General features: G+C 37.4%; 1 protein-coding gene across 3 annotated transcripts in view; it reads right to left on the bottom strand.

The window, feature by feature from the left end:
* SOX6 (SRY-box transcription factor 6) overlaps nt 1-16,848 on the bottom strand; it is a 708,935-nt gene that overhangs the window by 386,608 nt on the left and 305,479 nt on the right. The window lies entirely within an intron of this gene.

The raw sequence follows: 16,848 nt of genomic DNA, 5'->3' as shown, positions 1-16,848 counted from the left end.
ATTCTTTTACAAGTGGTTGACCAGTTTTCCCAGCACCACTTGTTTAAGAGATTGTCTTTAATCCATTGAATATTCTTGCCTCCTTTGTCGAAGATAAGGTGTCCACAGGTGTGTGGATTTATCTCTGGGATTTCTATTTTGTTCCATTGATCTATATTTCTGTCTTTGTGCCAGTACCATACTGTCTTGATGACTGTGGCTTTGTAGTAGAGCCTGAAGTCAGGCAGGTTGATTTCTCCAGTTCCATTCTTCTTTCTCAAGATCGCTTTGGCTATTCTCAGTTTTTTGTATTTCCATACAAACTGTGAAATTATTTGTTCTAGCTCTGTGAAAAAATACTGCTGGTAGCTTGATAGGGATTGCATTGAATCTGTAGATTGCTCTGGATAGTATACTCACTTTCACTGTATTGATTCTTCTGATCCATGAACATGGTATATTTCTCCATCTATTAGTGTCCTCTTTGATTTCTTTCACCAGTGTTTTATAGTTTTCTATATATAGGTCTTTTGTTTCTTTAGGTAGATATATTCCTAAGTATTTTATTCTTTTCATTGCAATGGTGAATGGAATTGTTTCCTTAATTTCTTTTTCTACTTTCTCATTATTAGTGTATAGGAATGCAAGGGACTTCTGTGTGTTGATTTTATATCCTGCAACTTTACTATATTCATTGATGAGCTCTAGTAATTTTCTGGTGGAGTCTTTAGGGTTTTCTATGTAGAGGATCATGTCATCTGCAAACAGTGAGAGTTTTACTTCTTCTTTTCCAATTTGGATTCCTTTTATTTCTTTTATGCTCTGATTGCTGTGGCCAAAACTTCCAGAACTATGTTGAATAGTAGTGGTGAAAGTGGGCACCCTTTTCTTGTTCCTGACTTTAGGGGAAATACTTTCAATTTTTCACCATTGAGGATAATGTTTGCTGTGGGTTTGTCATATATAGCTTTTATTATGTTGAGGTATGTTCCTTCTATTCCTGCTTTCTGAAGAGTTTTTATCATAAATGGATGTTGAATTTTGTCAAAGGCTTTCGCTGCATCTATTGAGATAATCATATGGCTTTTATTTTTCAATTTGTTAATGTGGTGAATTACATTGATTGATTTGTGAATATTGAAGAATCCTTGCATCCCTGGGATAAAGCCCACTTGGTCATGGTGTATCATCTTTTTAATGTGTTGTTGGATTCTGATTACTAGAATTTTGTTAAGGATTTCTGCATCTATGTTCATCAGTGATATTGGCCTGTAGTTTTCTTTGTTGTGGCATCTTTGTCATTCTCTAGACAGGAAACACAAAAAGGGTGCATAAACCAGAACCCAAAACAATAAAGTAAACGGCAATGGGATCATACTTATTAATAATTACCTTAAACATAAATGGGTTGAATGTCCCAACCAAAAGACAAAGACTGGCTGAATGGATACAAAAACAAGACCCCTATATATGTTGTCTACAAGAGACCCACCTCAAAACAAGGGACACATACTGACTGAAAGTGAAGGGCTGGAAAAAGATATTCCATGCAAATAGAGACCAAAAGAGCATGAGTAGCAATAGTCATATCAGATAAAATAGACTTTAAAACAAAGGCTGTGAAAAGAGACAAAGAGGGACACTACATAATGATCTAAGGATCAATCCAAGTAGAAGATATAACAATTATAAATATATATGCACCCAACAGAGGAGCACTACAATATGTAAGACAAATGCTAACAAGTATGAAAGGGGAAATTAACAATAATACAATAATAGTGGGAGACTTTAATACCCCCCTCACACCTATGGATAGATCAACTAAACAGAAAATCAACAAGGAAACACAAACTTTAAATGATTCAAAAGACCAGTTAGACCTAATTGATATCTATAGGACATTTCACCCCAAAACAATGAATTTCAGCTTTTTCTCAAGTGCTCACGAAACCTTCTCCAGGATAGATCACATCCTGGGCCATAAATCTAGCCTTGGTAAATTCAAAAAAATTGAAATCATTCCAAGCATCTTTTCTGACCACAATGCAGTAAGATTAGATCTCAATTACAGGAGAAAAACTATTAAAAATTCCAACATATGGAGGCTGAACAACACGCTGCTGAATAACCAACAAATCACAGAAGAAATTTTAAAAAATCAAAATATGCATAGAAATGAATGAAAATGAAAACATAACAACCCAAAACCTGTGGGACACTGTAAAATCAGTGCTAAGGGGAAAGTTCATAGCAATACATACAAACCTCAAGAAACAAGAAAAAAGTCAAATAAATAACCTAACTCTACACCTAAAGCAACTAGAAAAGGAAGAAATAGAGAACCCCAGGGTTAGTAGAAGGAAAGAAATCTTAAAAATTAGGGCAGAAATAAATGCAAAAGAAACAAAAGAGACCACAGCAAAAATCAACAGAGCCAAAAGCTGGTTCTTTGAAAGGATAAATAAAATTGACAAACCATTAGCCAGACTCATCAACAAACAAAGGGAGAAAAATCAAATCAATAAAATTAGAAATGAAAATGGAGAGATCACAACAGACAATACAGAAATACAAAGGATCATAAGAGACTACTATCAGCAATTATATGGCAATAAAATGGACAATGCGGAAGAAATGGACAAATTCTTAGAAAAGTACAGCTTTCCAAAACTGAACCAGGAAGAAATAGAAAATTTTAACAGACCCATCACAAGCATGGAAATTGAAACTGTAATCAGAAATCTTCCAGCAAACAAAAGCCCAGGTCCAGACAGCTTCACAGCTGAATTCTACCAAAAATTTAGAAAAGAGCTAACACCTATCCTAGTCAAACTCTTCCAGAAAATTGCAGAGGAAGGTAAACTTCCAAACTCATTCTATGTTACTCTCTTTAATATCGATGCTCAAAATCACCTTTTTTATGAAGTCATCCCTTAATTAATTCCACTAAGATCTGGCCCCTCACAAAGCTCAAATAACCTCAACATTTGTAATTAGCTTTATCTAGGCATCAATTCCCACTAAATGTAACTGCATATGGATTATATCCACTCTGTCCAGGAGCAGCTACTGTGTGTGTGTGCATGTGCTCAGTCACTTCAGTCATGTTGGGCTGTTTGTGACTCCATGGACTGTAGCTTGCCAGGTTCCTCTGTCTATGGGATTTTCCAGGCAAGAATACTGGAGTGGGTTGCCATGCCCTCATCCAGGGGATCTTCCTGACCCTGGGATTGAACTCATGGCTCTGCATTGCAGATGGGTTCTTTACTGCTGAGCTATTGGGGAAGTCCCAGCTACAGTATTTTTCGTTGTTCAGTAGCTAAGCCATGTCCCATTCTTAGCGACCCCATGAGCTGGAATACGCCAGCCTTCCCTGTCCTTCACTATTTCCTGGAGTTTGCTCAAACTCATGTCCATTGAGTTAGACATGCCATCCAATCATTTCATCTTCTGCTATCCCCTTCTCTTGCTTTCAATCTTACCCAGCATCACGGTCTTTTCCAATGAGTCAGCTCTTTGCACCAGGTGATCAAAGAACGGGAGCTTCAGCTTCAGCATCAGTTCTTCCAGTGAATATTCAGGGTTGATTTCCTTTAGGATTGACTGGTTTGATATCCTTGCTGTCCAAGGGACTCTCAAGAGTCTTCTCCAGCACCACAGTTTGACAACATCATTCTTCAGCGCTCAGCCTTCTTTATGGTCCAATTCTCATATCCATATATGACTACTGCAAAAACCATAGCTTTGACTATATATGGACTTTAGTTGGCAAAGTGCTGTCTCTGCTTTTTAATATGTTGTCTAGGTTTGTCATAGCTCGTCTTCCAAGAAGCAAGCGTCTTTTAATTTCATGGCTGCAGTCACCTTCCGTAGTGATTTTGGAGCCCAAGAAAATAAAATCTGTCACTGTTTCCACTGTTTCCCATCTACTTGCCATGAAGTAATGGGACCTGCAGGCATGATCTTAACTTCTAGAATGTTGAGTTTCAAGCCAGGTTTTTCACTCTCCTATTTCACTCTTATCAAGAGGCTCTTTAGTTCCTCTTCACTTTCTGCCATTAGAGTGGTATCATCTGCATATTTGAGGTTGTTGATATTTCCCTCAGCAATCTTGATTCCAGCTTGTGAGTCATTCAACCTGGCATTTCACATGATGTGCTCTGCGTATAAGTTAAATAAACAGGATGATAATATACAGCTTTGACATAACTCCTTTCCCAATTTTGAACCAGTCTGCTTCATGTCCAGTTCTAACTGTCACATCTTGGCCTCCGTACACGTTTCTCAGGAGACAGGTGAGGTGGTCTGCTATTATCATCTTAGCCAAAGGTCTTAGGATAGTCAGTGAAGAAGACGTAAATGTTTTTTTTTTTTTTTTAGAACTCCCTTGCTTTTTCTATGATCCAACAGATGTTGGCAATTTGATCTCTGGTTCCTCTGCCTTTTCTAAATCCAGCTTGTATATCTGGAAGTTCTCGGTTGATGTTCTGTTGAAGCCTAGCTTGAAGGATTTTGAGTATTACCTTGCTAGCATGTGAAATGAGTGCAACTGTACAGTAGTTTGCACATTCTTTGGCATTGCTTTTCTTTGGGATTGGAGTGAAAACTGACCTTTATCAGTCAGCTACAGTATACTACAGCTCTAATTTAGCTGAGTTTTCAACTGCACCTTAACCAAGAATTGCAAGACGAGAGAAGTGAACTGGGGTTGCAAAAGTCAAATAAGATGTTGGAAATTAAGACAGGCCGATTGACATCACTCAGTCGTGTCCAACTCTTTGCGACCCCGTGGACTGTAGCCCACCAGACTCCTCCGTCCATGGGGTTCCCCAAGCAAGAATACTGGAGTGGGTTGCCATTTCCTTCTCCAGGGGATCTTCCCAACCCAGGAATTGAACCCACGTCTCCTGCATTGCAGGCAGACGCTTTAACCTCTGAGCCACCAGGGAAGCCCCATAAATATATTACTATATATAAAACAGAAAACTAATGAGAACCTACTGTATAGCACAGGGAAGTCTACTCAATGCTCTGTGGTGACATAAATGGGAAGGAAATCCAAAAAAGGCAGGATACATGAATAACTGTTTCACTTTGCTGCACAGCAGAAACTAACTTAACATTGTAAAACAACTATACTCCAATTTTTAAAAAAGAAAAAAAAAATACAGGCATAGACTATAGGACAGAAGTGCAATCTTGCCGCACATAATAGAGTTGAAACCAACACACAGGTGGAAGTGAAGTGATTGCAGTTGGAAATGAATAGGAAATGGCTTCCCTAAAGCAGCAACATGATCAACTTCCCTACCTGCTGCCAATGAAATTGTAGAGACAGAATATTATCTTTTATCCTTTCCTCCACCTATTAACAAGGCTGAATTAAGTTTGTTTATTCTTATTGCCTTGCATGTTGTCATTTTTGTCTTGTTTTATTTTCTGTTTTAGTTATATTACCTCTCCAGTTACAACTTTACTCTTATTCTTATCTGCCCTCCCTATAATAAGATTTAACGAGATATACAATCACAAATTTGTCCTATTACTCCAGTCTATAGCAAACCTCTTTTTCCTTAGACCCTACCCCAAATCATTAAAGTCTAAATCCTAAAAAAGTTATTTTGAATATTCTCTTACTGAGACACTCCATGCTTTTCGATGGTGTGAATGCTCCCTACTGCAATCAGTAATAAACCTAATTTGTTCAACTATGGGTATGTTCTTGGTAGTCTTTGACTAAAAGGAATTAAAGGGATACAGTGTCTGCAAAGAAATTAAAAATGATAATAAAACCAACTAAAAGTTGCTTCTGTTTTAAATCACCAAGTACTGGCAAGTCAACCACGTCAGTGATCAATCTTCTCTGCCAGGACAGAGGACTCCACCTTCCTTGGTACTGCACTTATATACTTTAAGTTTCAAATAACTTTTCAAGTTATAGTACATAAATTACATATATGTATACATGTATGTAATTTATTATGACCAAGCTACAACCAACCTAGACAGCTTATTAAAAAGCAGAGACATTACTTTACCAACAAAGGTCTGTCTAATCAAAGCTATGGTTTTTCCAGTAGAGAAAAGGAAAGATATAAGCATCTAAATGCAGAGTTCCAAAGAATAGCAAGTAGAGATAAGAAAGCCTTCTTCAGCGATCAATGCAAAGAAATAGAGGAAAAGAACAGAATGGGAAAGACTAGAGATCTCTTTAAGAAAATTGGAGATACCAAGGGAACATTTCATGCAAAGATGGGCTCGATAAAGGACAGAAATGGTATGGACCTAACAGAAGCAAAAGATATTAAGAAGAGGTGGCAAGAATACACAGAAGAACTGTACAAAAAGATCTTCACAACCCAGATAATCATGATTGTGTGATCACTAATCTAGAGCCAGACATCTTGGAATGTGAAGTCAAGTGGGCCTTAGAAAGCATCACAATGAACAAAGCTAGTGGAGGTGATGGAATTCCTGTTGAGCTGTTTCAAATCCTGAAAGATGATGCTGTGAAAGTGCTGCACTCAATATGCCAGCAAATTTGGAAAACTCAGCAGTGGCCACAGGACTGGAAAAGGTTAGCCTTCATTCCAATTCCAAAGAAAGGAAATGCCAAAGAATGCTCAAACTACTGCATAATTGCACTCATCTCACATGCTAGTAAAGTAATGCTCAAAATTCTCCAAGCCAGGCTTCAGCAATACGTGAATCGTGAACTCCCTGATGTTCAAGCTGGTTTTAGAAAAGGCAGAAGAACCAGAGATCAAATTGCCAACATCCGCTGGATCATGGAAAAAGCAAGAGAGTTCCAGGAAAACATCTATTTCTGCTTCATTGACTATGCCAAAGCCTTTGACTGTGTGGATCACTATAAACTGTGGAAAATTCTGAAAGAGATGGGAATACCAGACCACCTAACTTGCCTCTTGAGAAATCTGTATGCAGGTCAGGAAGCAACAGTTAGAACTGGACATGGAACAACAGACTGGTTCCAAATAGGAAAAGGAGTACGTCAAGGCTGTATATTGTCACCCTGCTTATTTAACTTATATGCAGAGTACATCATGAGAAACGCTGGACTGGAAGAAACACAAGCTGGAATCAAGATTGCTGGGAGAAATATCACTAATCTCAGATATGCAGATGATACCACCCTTATGGCAGAAAGTAAAGAGGAGCTAAAAAGCCTCTTGATGAAAGTGAAGGAGGAGAGTGAAAAAGTTGGCTTAAAGCTCAACATTCAGAAAACGAAGATCATGGCACGTGGTCCCATCACTTCATGGGAAATAGATGGGGAAACAGTGGAAACAGTGTCAGACTTTATGTTTTTGGGCTCCAAAATCACTGCAGATGGTGACTGCAGCCATGAAATTAAAAGACACTTACTCCTTGGAAGAAAAGTTATGACCAACCTAGACAGTATAGTCAAAAGCAGAGACATTACTTTGCCGACTAAGGTCCGTCTAGTCAAGGCTATGGTTTTTCCTGTGGTCCTGTATGGATGTGAGAGTTGGACTGTGAAGAAGGCTGAGTGCCGAAGAATTGATGCTTTTGAACTGTGGTGTTGGAGAAGACTCTTGAGGGTCCCTTGGACTGTAAGGAGATCCAACCAGTCCATTCTGAAGGAGATCAGCCCTGGGATTTCTTTGGAAGGAATGATGCTAAAGCTGAAGCTCCAGTACTTTGGCCACCTCATGCGAAGAGTTGACTCATTGGAAAAGACTCTGATGCTGGGACGGATTGGGGGCAGGAGAAGAAGGGGACGACCGAGGATGAGATGGCTGGATGGCATCATGGACTCGATGGACGTGAGTCTGAGTGAACTCTGGGAGATGGTGATGGACAGGGAGGCCTGGCGTGCTGCGATTCATGGGGTTGCAAAGAGTCGGACACAACTGAGCGACTGAACTGAACTGAATGTATGGATGTGAGAGTTAGACTGTAAAGAAAGCTGAGCACTGAAAAACTGATGCTTTTGAACTGTGGTGTTGGAGAAGACTCTGGAGAGTCCCTTGACAGCAAGGAAATCCAACCAGTCCATTCTAAAGATCAGTCTTGAGTGTTCATTGGAAGGACTGGTACTGAAGCTGGAACTCCAATACTTGATGTGAAGTTGGTTCTCCACCTGATGTGAAGAAACAACTTATTAGGAAAGACCCTTATGCTGGGAAAGATTGAAGGCAGGAGGAGAAGGGGACAACAGAGGATGAAATGGTTGGATGGCATCACCAACATGATGGACATGAGTTTCAGTAGGCTTCGGGAGTTGGTGATGGACAGGGAAGCCTGGCATGCTGCAGTCCATGGAGAAGCAGAGTCGGACATGATTGAGCAATTGAACTGAACTGAACTGAATTGAGTTATATTACCATCTACTATATATATACTGCTTTCTTCTGATTCCTCACTCTAAACAACATTTTTCTGATGAACCAAAAAATACCTGCCAACTGTGCTGCATAAGAGGTATTCTACCAGAGTGTGATTGAGTAACTGACAATAAAAGCTTTACCTAATCTAAGTTCTTATAACTCCTTGCTAGCAAAATATATCTAACCTTTTTAACATGCGGAAAACTAAACTGCTAAATTTTATAGGTTCTTTCTCAGAGGAAAAAGCATGTTTTCTCTGTGACATATTTTAAGGAAAAGCACTGGTTTATGGAATTCTCCAGGCCTGAATACTGGAGCGGATAGCCGTTCCCTTCTCCAGGGGATCTTCCCAACCCAGGAATCGAAAACCAGGGACTCCTGCATTGCAGGCAGATTCTTTACCAGCTGAGTTACCAGGGAAGCCCCTTAAAGAAGATTACATATATGAAAATACTAAATTTGATTCCAATCGTTGTTGTTGTTCAGTCGTTAAGTTGTGTCCGATTGTTTTCAATCCCATGGACCATAGTCTGCCAGGCTCCTCTATCCATGGGGTTTTCCTGAATACTGCAATGGGCTGTCATTTCCTTCTCCAGGGTTCTTCCCAACAGATTATTCCTGACAAATTTATCACTGACTCTAACATTAAAACAAAGTATATTATTTTTTCTTTTATTAAAACTGATATTTGATGTAATATATGAGATCTACATAGCATTCTCGTTTGTCATTCTATACTATTACTATAATATTAAGTAACAATAATAAATTTATTCATGCATGTAGATTTTTTACCAGTATTTACTGAAGTGTCATGATTCCTGAATTCATATAAGAAAAAACTGTCATTTTTAAAATGCTATTTTGATTTGGTAAGTTTGAAAAAATTACCAAAAGTTGTATAAATAGTCTCATTCCATGATATTTAATAAATGCATTTAAATAATATAGAATAAATATAGAAAAAATTAAAGTCCTCAAATTTGTCAAGGGAAGCACAAAGAAAAGTCTAGCATCATCTATACACTATCAGAATATAGAATCAAAATCTGAAGATTCAAAAGTCCTTAAAAATTCAATTGCTCAATGATATCTAGTATTGAGTCCCTCGTGGAAGACAAGGTAGTATAACAGTAAACAAAGCAAGGTTCTCTGAGCCAGATTTTCTGGTTAAATCCCAGTTTCCATCTACCTCTCATATAGCCCCAGAGTCCGGTAACCTTTCTGTGCCTTACTTCATCATCTATAAGATTACTTTGAAAATAATAGCAGCACAGAACCTATCTCAGAAGGCTGCTATGAAAATCAAATAAATTAATAAAAATAAAATACTTAGATTAGCACGTGTTCATCAGAGCATGATGATAGTGGTGGAGGTGTGGAAGCGGTGGTGTTAGTGATGGTGGCTGCCACAATACCCATGAGAAGCGACTTTTTGTTCTCTGCTTGAACTAATACTAATATAAGATTTAGCACCTCCAATGTAGTCCATTCCATGTTTGGAGGGTTCTCTAATATTCTGATTTATAGGAATATGAATCCTATTCTTTCAGCCTATAGTTCTCCTTTCATTCCATCAGTCAGTCAGTCAGTCAGCTCAGTCGCTCAGTCATGTCCCACTCTTTGCAACCCCATGAACCGCAGCATGCCAGGCCTCCCTGTCTATCACCAACTCCCGAAGTTCACTCAAACTCATGTCCATCGAGTCAGTGATGCCATCCAGCCATCTCATCCTCTGTCGTCCCCTTCTCCTCCTGCCCCCAATCCCTCCCAGCATCAGAGTCTTTTCCATGGAAATATTTAAAAGTGCTACATACAGCTATTATAGTGCCCTTGTATTATCTCTTTTTCCAGGTAAAATATCTGTTTCCTTAATTTCTTTCTCATAAGAAAAATACAGTTCAGCTATCCTGTTCATTTTCCCCTGAGTATGTTCCACTTTGTTTCTCCCTCTTATTTAAAGAATAGTGCCCTGAACTGAATATACTCAGTACTGTATAAACAACAAAGAACTAAGACACACTATCACAGCCTTAGAGATATCAAACTTTATTTATTTATTTTTTATTTTTTTAAATATAAGGTTATTAAATTTTTATTGGCATTAACTTTCAAACATATGTTAAGTAATAGTTTAACATGACAGAATCTTAGAGGGTGGGATGATTTGGGAGAATGGCATTCTATCATGTATACTATCATGTAAGAATTGAATCGCCAGTCTATGTCTGACGCAGGATACAGCATGCTTGGGGCTGGTGCATGGGGATGACCCACAGAGATGTTATGGGGAGGGCGGTGGGAGGGGGGTTCATGTTTGGGAACACATGTAAGAATTAAAGATTTTAAAATAAAATAAAAAAATTAATTAATTAATTAATTAAAGGAAAAAAAAAGAAATCAAAGATTCATAATACCTGACTTAGCACAAAGAAAAACCTGATGTAAACTTCATAGAATCTCTTGCTTTCATAGAGAATTGCATAGCAGTTACTGCAGATATTGGATGTCATACTCCTCAAAACAAAATAAGTTATTTCCTTTGCAGATGTTATGGCTATATTTCATCTTTTCTTCCTTTTTAGAGATATCAAACTTTAAAGAGCTAATGCTATAGGACAGACAGCCTCAGAGATGAGAATACTTTATAACTTTTTGGTAATGGAACAGCAAGAAGAGCTTTAAGGCAAGCAGGCCTAATAAGTGAATTCCCCAGCAGACGAAGCAATATTCTAACAAAGTTCAGCTGATTCATGTGCCTAGCAAATCCAGCCAGTTATTTTCACCTGGAAATTCATTACTATTTGAACTACCATATGATAGTCAACCTAAACAACACTACCAGTTTATACTGAATTTGCTAAAACAATTTTAACCTTGAAAACAAGAAAGTAAAAGGTAGCAAGAGGCTTGGTGTTTATAGTTCAACTTTCATTTTTTGCCACATGGGCATTTTAAATATTATTAGGAAAAAGCTTTTAAACACTCAAAAAAGCTAGAAAGACTAAGATAATGAATATTATTATAATGAACAGCTGGATTGATTGACAATTATCAATAATTTGCCATATTGTTCTATATATATGTATCTCTCTCTAATTATATTGCTGGAACATTTAAGAATATATTTTTGACATCACTGCCATCTTATCCCTAAATACCTTAGCAAGCATCTGCAGAAAATAAGGATGTTGTCTGACATAACCACAATATGAGTATCATACCTAAGAAAATGAATACTTCATTTAAGACATCTAATATACAACTCATATTAAACTTTCCACAATTGTCCCAAAATATTTTTTTCAAAACTGATTCCATCAAAGTTTATGGTTTATATTTGGCTATACTCTTAAATTTCTTCTACTCTAGAACAAAATCCCCCTTTCTTTTAATTTAATAGCTAGTTATATTAGATTTTTTAAAATGTGTCAGGTATATAGCATTATAATTCAACATTTGTTTAATGCTACAGAGTGAAAATCACAAGTCTAGTTACCATCCATCACCATACAGTTAACTTGCTTCATCATTTCACCCACCCCCTCCACCTATTTCCCCTCTAATAACCATTGATCTGTTCCGTGTTTCAGTTTGTACATATATACAGTGGAATACTACTCAGCCATAAAAAAAGAAATAATACTGTTTGCAGCAACATGGATGGACCCAGAGACTGTCATATTGACTGAAGTAAGAGAATTATATGATATTGCTTATATATGGAATCTTTAAAAAGTTGTACAAATGAAACTTATTTACAAAATAGAAATAAAGTTACAGATGTAAAAATCAATCTGATGGTTACCAGGAGAGAAAGAACAGAAGGGATAAGTTGGGAGATTGGGACTGACATAAACACACTGCTATACAAAAAAAAAATGATTAATAAGGGCCTACTGTATAACACAGAGAAATCTACTTAATATACTATAATACCTCTACCTATATGGGAAAAAAAGAGTGGATATATGTGTATGTATAACTGATACACTTAGCTGGACAGCAGAAAGTAACATATTGTAAATCAACTGTACTCTAATAAATTTTTTTTTAATTAGTGATGTTGAATATCTTTTCATGTCCCTGTTGACCAGCTGCATAATCTTCTTTGGAAAAATATTTATTCATATCCTCTGCTCATTTTTTGATCAGGATGTTTGTATGAGTTATATATATATATATATAATATGTGTGTGTGTATATATATCCAATACTTTGGATATTAACCCCTTATCATTATCAGCTGTATGATTTGCAAATATCTTTCCCATTTGGTAGTTTGCTTTGTTGCTTTTTCATTTTGATGGTGGTTTCCTTCACTGTCTAGAAGCTTTGTAGTTGGATGTAGTTCCATTTGTTTATTTGTGCTTTTGTTGCCCTTGCCTTTGAAGTCAGATTCACAAAAAAGATCACTAAGACTGATGTCAATGAGGTTATCACCTATGTTTTCTTCTAGAGATTTTATGGTTTTAGGTTTTACAGTCAAGACTTTAATGCTTTTTCAGTTAATTTTTGTGTTAGGGTAGGATAGTGGCTTAGTTTCATTCTTTCGCCTGGTAGGCTGCAGTCCATGGGGTCGCTAAGAGTTGGACACGACTGAGCGACTTCATTTTCACTTTTCACTTTCATGCATTGGAGAAGGAAATGGCAACCCACTCCAGTATTCTTGCCTGGAAAATCCCAGGGACAGGGGAGCCTGGCGGGCTGCCGTCTATGGGGTCGCAGAGAGTCAGACACGACTAAAGCGACTTAGCAGCAGCAGCAGCAGGATAGTGGCTTAGTTTCATTCTTTCGCATGTAGCTGTCCATCTTTTCCAATTTCATTTATTGAAAAAACAAATCTTTATTGTCTTTGTATGTATCGATTTATTTCTGAGTTCTCAATTCTTCTCCACTGATCTATCCATCTTTTTTTGTGCCAGTACTATACTGTTTTGATTACTGTGGCTTTAAAGTATAATTTGAAATCAGGGCATGTGGTATCTCCAGCTTTGTTCTGCTTTCTCAAGATTGTTTGGTGGGGGTAGAGTCAAGTGGCAGAGTAGGAGGACATGGAGTTTGCACCTCCTCATAAGTAGGGCACCTACTAGGCACTGGAGGGGGACCTCAGAGACCTAAGAGGATGGGAGGAATTCCGATGCAACCAACTCAGAGGTCAGGCCTGAGTTCCTGTGGTGGCAGCATAAAGTTCAAGCTGCTGGACTAACAAAGAACTTCAGGCACCAGGGAATATTAACCAGTGTGAGATTTCCTAGAGATACTCATCACAGCACCAAAACCCAGCTCCACCTGTCTGTAAACTCTACTGCTGGACACCTCAGGCCAAGTAACCAGTAAGACAGAAGCAGAGCTCCACCCATCATCAGACTGGCTATTCGGAGTCTTTTGTGGTTCCATACAAATTTTAGAATTGTTTTCTCTAATTCTGTGAAACATGCTGTTAGAAGTTTGATAGAGATTACACTGAAGCTGTAGATTGCTTTGGATTTTAACAATAAAGGCATACTTTGGAAGAAGTGTGAGTTTAGTTCCAGATCACCATAGTAAGGTGAAAATCACAATAAAGCAAGTCATACAAATTGTTCTCAATGCATTTAAAAGTTATTTACACTACACTATAGTCTATTAAGTGTGCAATAGCATTATACCTAAATAAACATACATACCTCAATCAAAAATAGTTTATTGCTGAAAAATGCTAACCATCATCTGGCTTTCAGCAAGTCATAACCTTCTTGCTGGTGGAGAGTCCTGCCTCAGTGTTGATGGCTGCTGAATGATCATGGTGGTAGTTGATAAAGGTTGGGGTAGCTGTGGTGATTTCTTAAAACAAGGCAACAATGAAGTTTACCACATAAATTGACTCTCCTTTCATGAATGATTTCTCTGTAGTATGCAATGCTCTTTGATAACATTTCAACCACAATAGAACTTCTTTAAAAATTGGGCTGGTGCACGGGGATGATGCAGAGAGATGATATGGGGTGGGAGGTAGGAGGGGGGTTCAGGATTGGGGACTCATGTACACCCGTGGCAGATTCATGTCAATGTATGGCAAAACCAATACAGTATTGTAAAATAAAGTAAAAATAAAAATTAAAAAAAAAAAATTGGAGTCAATCCTCTTAAAGCCTGATGCTATGTAATCAACTAAGTTTAGTAATATTTTAAAGCCTTTGTTGTCATTTTAACAGCTTTCACAGTGTCTTCACCAGGAGTAGATTCTATCTCAAGAAACCATATACTTTGCTAACCGATTGGTAGCAACTTCTCATTCATTAGTTTTACCATGAGATAGCAGCAGTTCAGTCATATCTTTAGGCTCCACTTCTAATTCTAGTTCTATTGCTATTTCTACCACATCCACAGTTACCTTCTCCACTGAAGTCTTGAGCTCCTCAAAGTTACCAAGGAGGGTTCATAAATTTATTCCAAACTCCTATTAATGATATTTTGACCTCTTCCCATGAATCATGCTTGTTCTTAATGGCATCTAGAATGGTAAATCATTTCCAGAAGGTTTTCAATTTACTTCGCCCAGATTCATTGAGAAATCACTATCTATATCAGCCGCAGCCCTATGAAATGTATTTCCTAAATAATAACTTTAAAGTTGAAATTACTCCTTGAGCCATGGACTGCAAAAATGAATGTTGTTTTAGCAGGCATGAAAACAACATTAATCTCATTGTATATCTTCATCAGAGTTCTAAACTGACTAGATACATTGTCAATGAGCAGAAATATTTTGAAAGGAATTTGTTATTTTGAGCAGTAGGTCTCAACAATAGGCTTAAAGTATTCAGTAATCCATGTTGTAACAGGTATACTGTCATCCAGGCTTCGTTATTCCACTTATAGAGTACAGGCAGAATAGATTTAACATAATTCTTAAGGACCCTATTATTTTCAGAATGGTAAATGAGCACTGGCTTCAACTTCAATTTGCCGGGTGCATCAGCCCTATCTTTGAAGCTCTGAAGTCAGGTATTCATTGATTTCTCATCTTTAGTTATTAAAGACCTAGATGGTGTCTTCTTCCAAAATAAGGCTGTTTCATCTACATTGAAAATCTGTTGTTTAGTGTAGCTACTTTTAATTATTATCTTAGCTAGATCTTCTGGATAACTTGCTGCAGCTTCTACACCAGCGCTTGCTGTTTTACCTTGCACTTTTATATGATGAAGATGATTTCATCAACCACTACTATGATCAGTGAGCAGCCATCAGTATCCCTGCTCACAGTGGCAGAGACCAGTGCTTGGAGAAAGGCACAAATAATCTTTTAAAATGTTGTTTACTCCAGCTTCTTGGAAACCTGTCTCTAATTCATGACAGAAACTGGGGCCATTATAAGAAAGAGGGATTAGACAATCATTCACGGGTATTAGAGTAGTTTCAGCAAAAACAGAAAATAAAATATAAAGCTTTTAGGGAAAAAGTAAGGAAGTTGGGATCCACTAGGAAAATTAGTAATAATTAAGCCTCCAGAAACAACTATCAATATAATAACTACCTATGTCTTGCCTATTTAAAAATGATGAGGCTGGGGTCATACACAAAAAAAGAAACAGCCCATAGTGGACTCTTCATTCCTCACAAATCGTAACATTACAGAGCCCAGTCAAGACTGGTCAAATCCACTTGTTCCTTAAGAGAGATTACACTCTTATTAACAGTGAAGTCCTTTCATGGCCTAGTTTGCCTAAGGAAGAAAAACTAGAGAGCAGATTGCTCTTTACATCATTACACACTGAGCCCTCCCAGCCACTCTGTGAACTCAACAATCTCTTCTCTTCTCTAGGATCTTGCCCAAATAAAATTCCTAATTTTGAGAATTTCACCACAGAAACTTTAATTTCCTTCTAATATGTTAAGTAAATATATATAATGGCATAACAAGACTGTTTGTAATCTAGAAATTTTTTTATCTCTAGCTCTCTGATTTAAGTTTTCACAGTAGAGCAAGTAACAAAATCAAAAATGATTTTTCAGTGCCTACGTTGCTTATAATGTTTTTACATTTCTAGAAAAAGGAAAACTATGCACAAAACTATTGCTAATTTACTACAAAGCAGCAAGTAAAAGTCAAATCTGGTGGCAAATATCCCCACCGTCTGGAGGTTGTGATTGCTCTACCTAAAAACAACACACAACCTTGAATTGATGGCTCAGTTATAATCATAAAGCCCATCTCTTCTCTCTGAGTAAGAGAGGGGTGTAAATTTTTATTGTTCTCTGTTAATTTCCCCAAATCCAAAAACTCAGATTCAGATTCATTCCTTACCCTGCAGTGTCATTCCTCATGGATCCAAGAAAATAGTAGCCAAAAGGAAATCTAAACTCCAATTTTACTGTCAATTTCAGGAAGCAAAATATATAATCATCTTTAATCAACTTCACATACAAAATATATCAGTGTAACAACAAAAAACAAGAAAGGCATTTTGGTAGAAGCACACTAGGTACAAAAAAATTATACAACTGAAGG

The sequence above is a fragment of the Budorcas taxicolor genome, chromosome 15 (genome assembly GCF_023091745.1).
Source record: "Budorcas taxicolor isolate Tak-1 chromosome 15, Takin1.1, whole genome shotgun sequence".
Classification (NCBI taxonomy): Eukaryota; Metazoa; Chordata; class Mammalia; order Artiodactyla; family Bovidae; genus Budorcas; species Budorcas taxicolor.
Note: the sequence above shows the minus strand (reverse complement) of the source record. Positions and strands in the feature narration are given on the sequence as shown.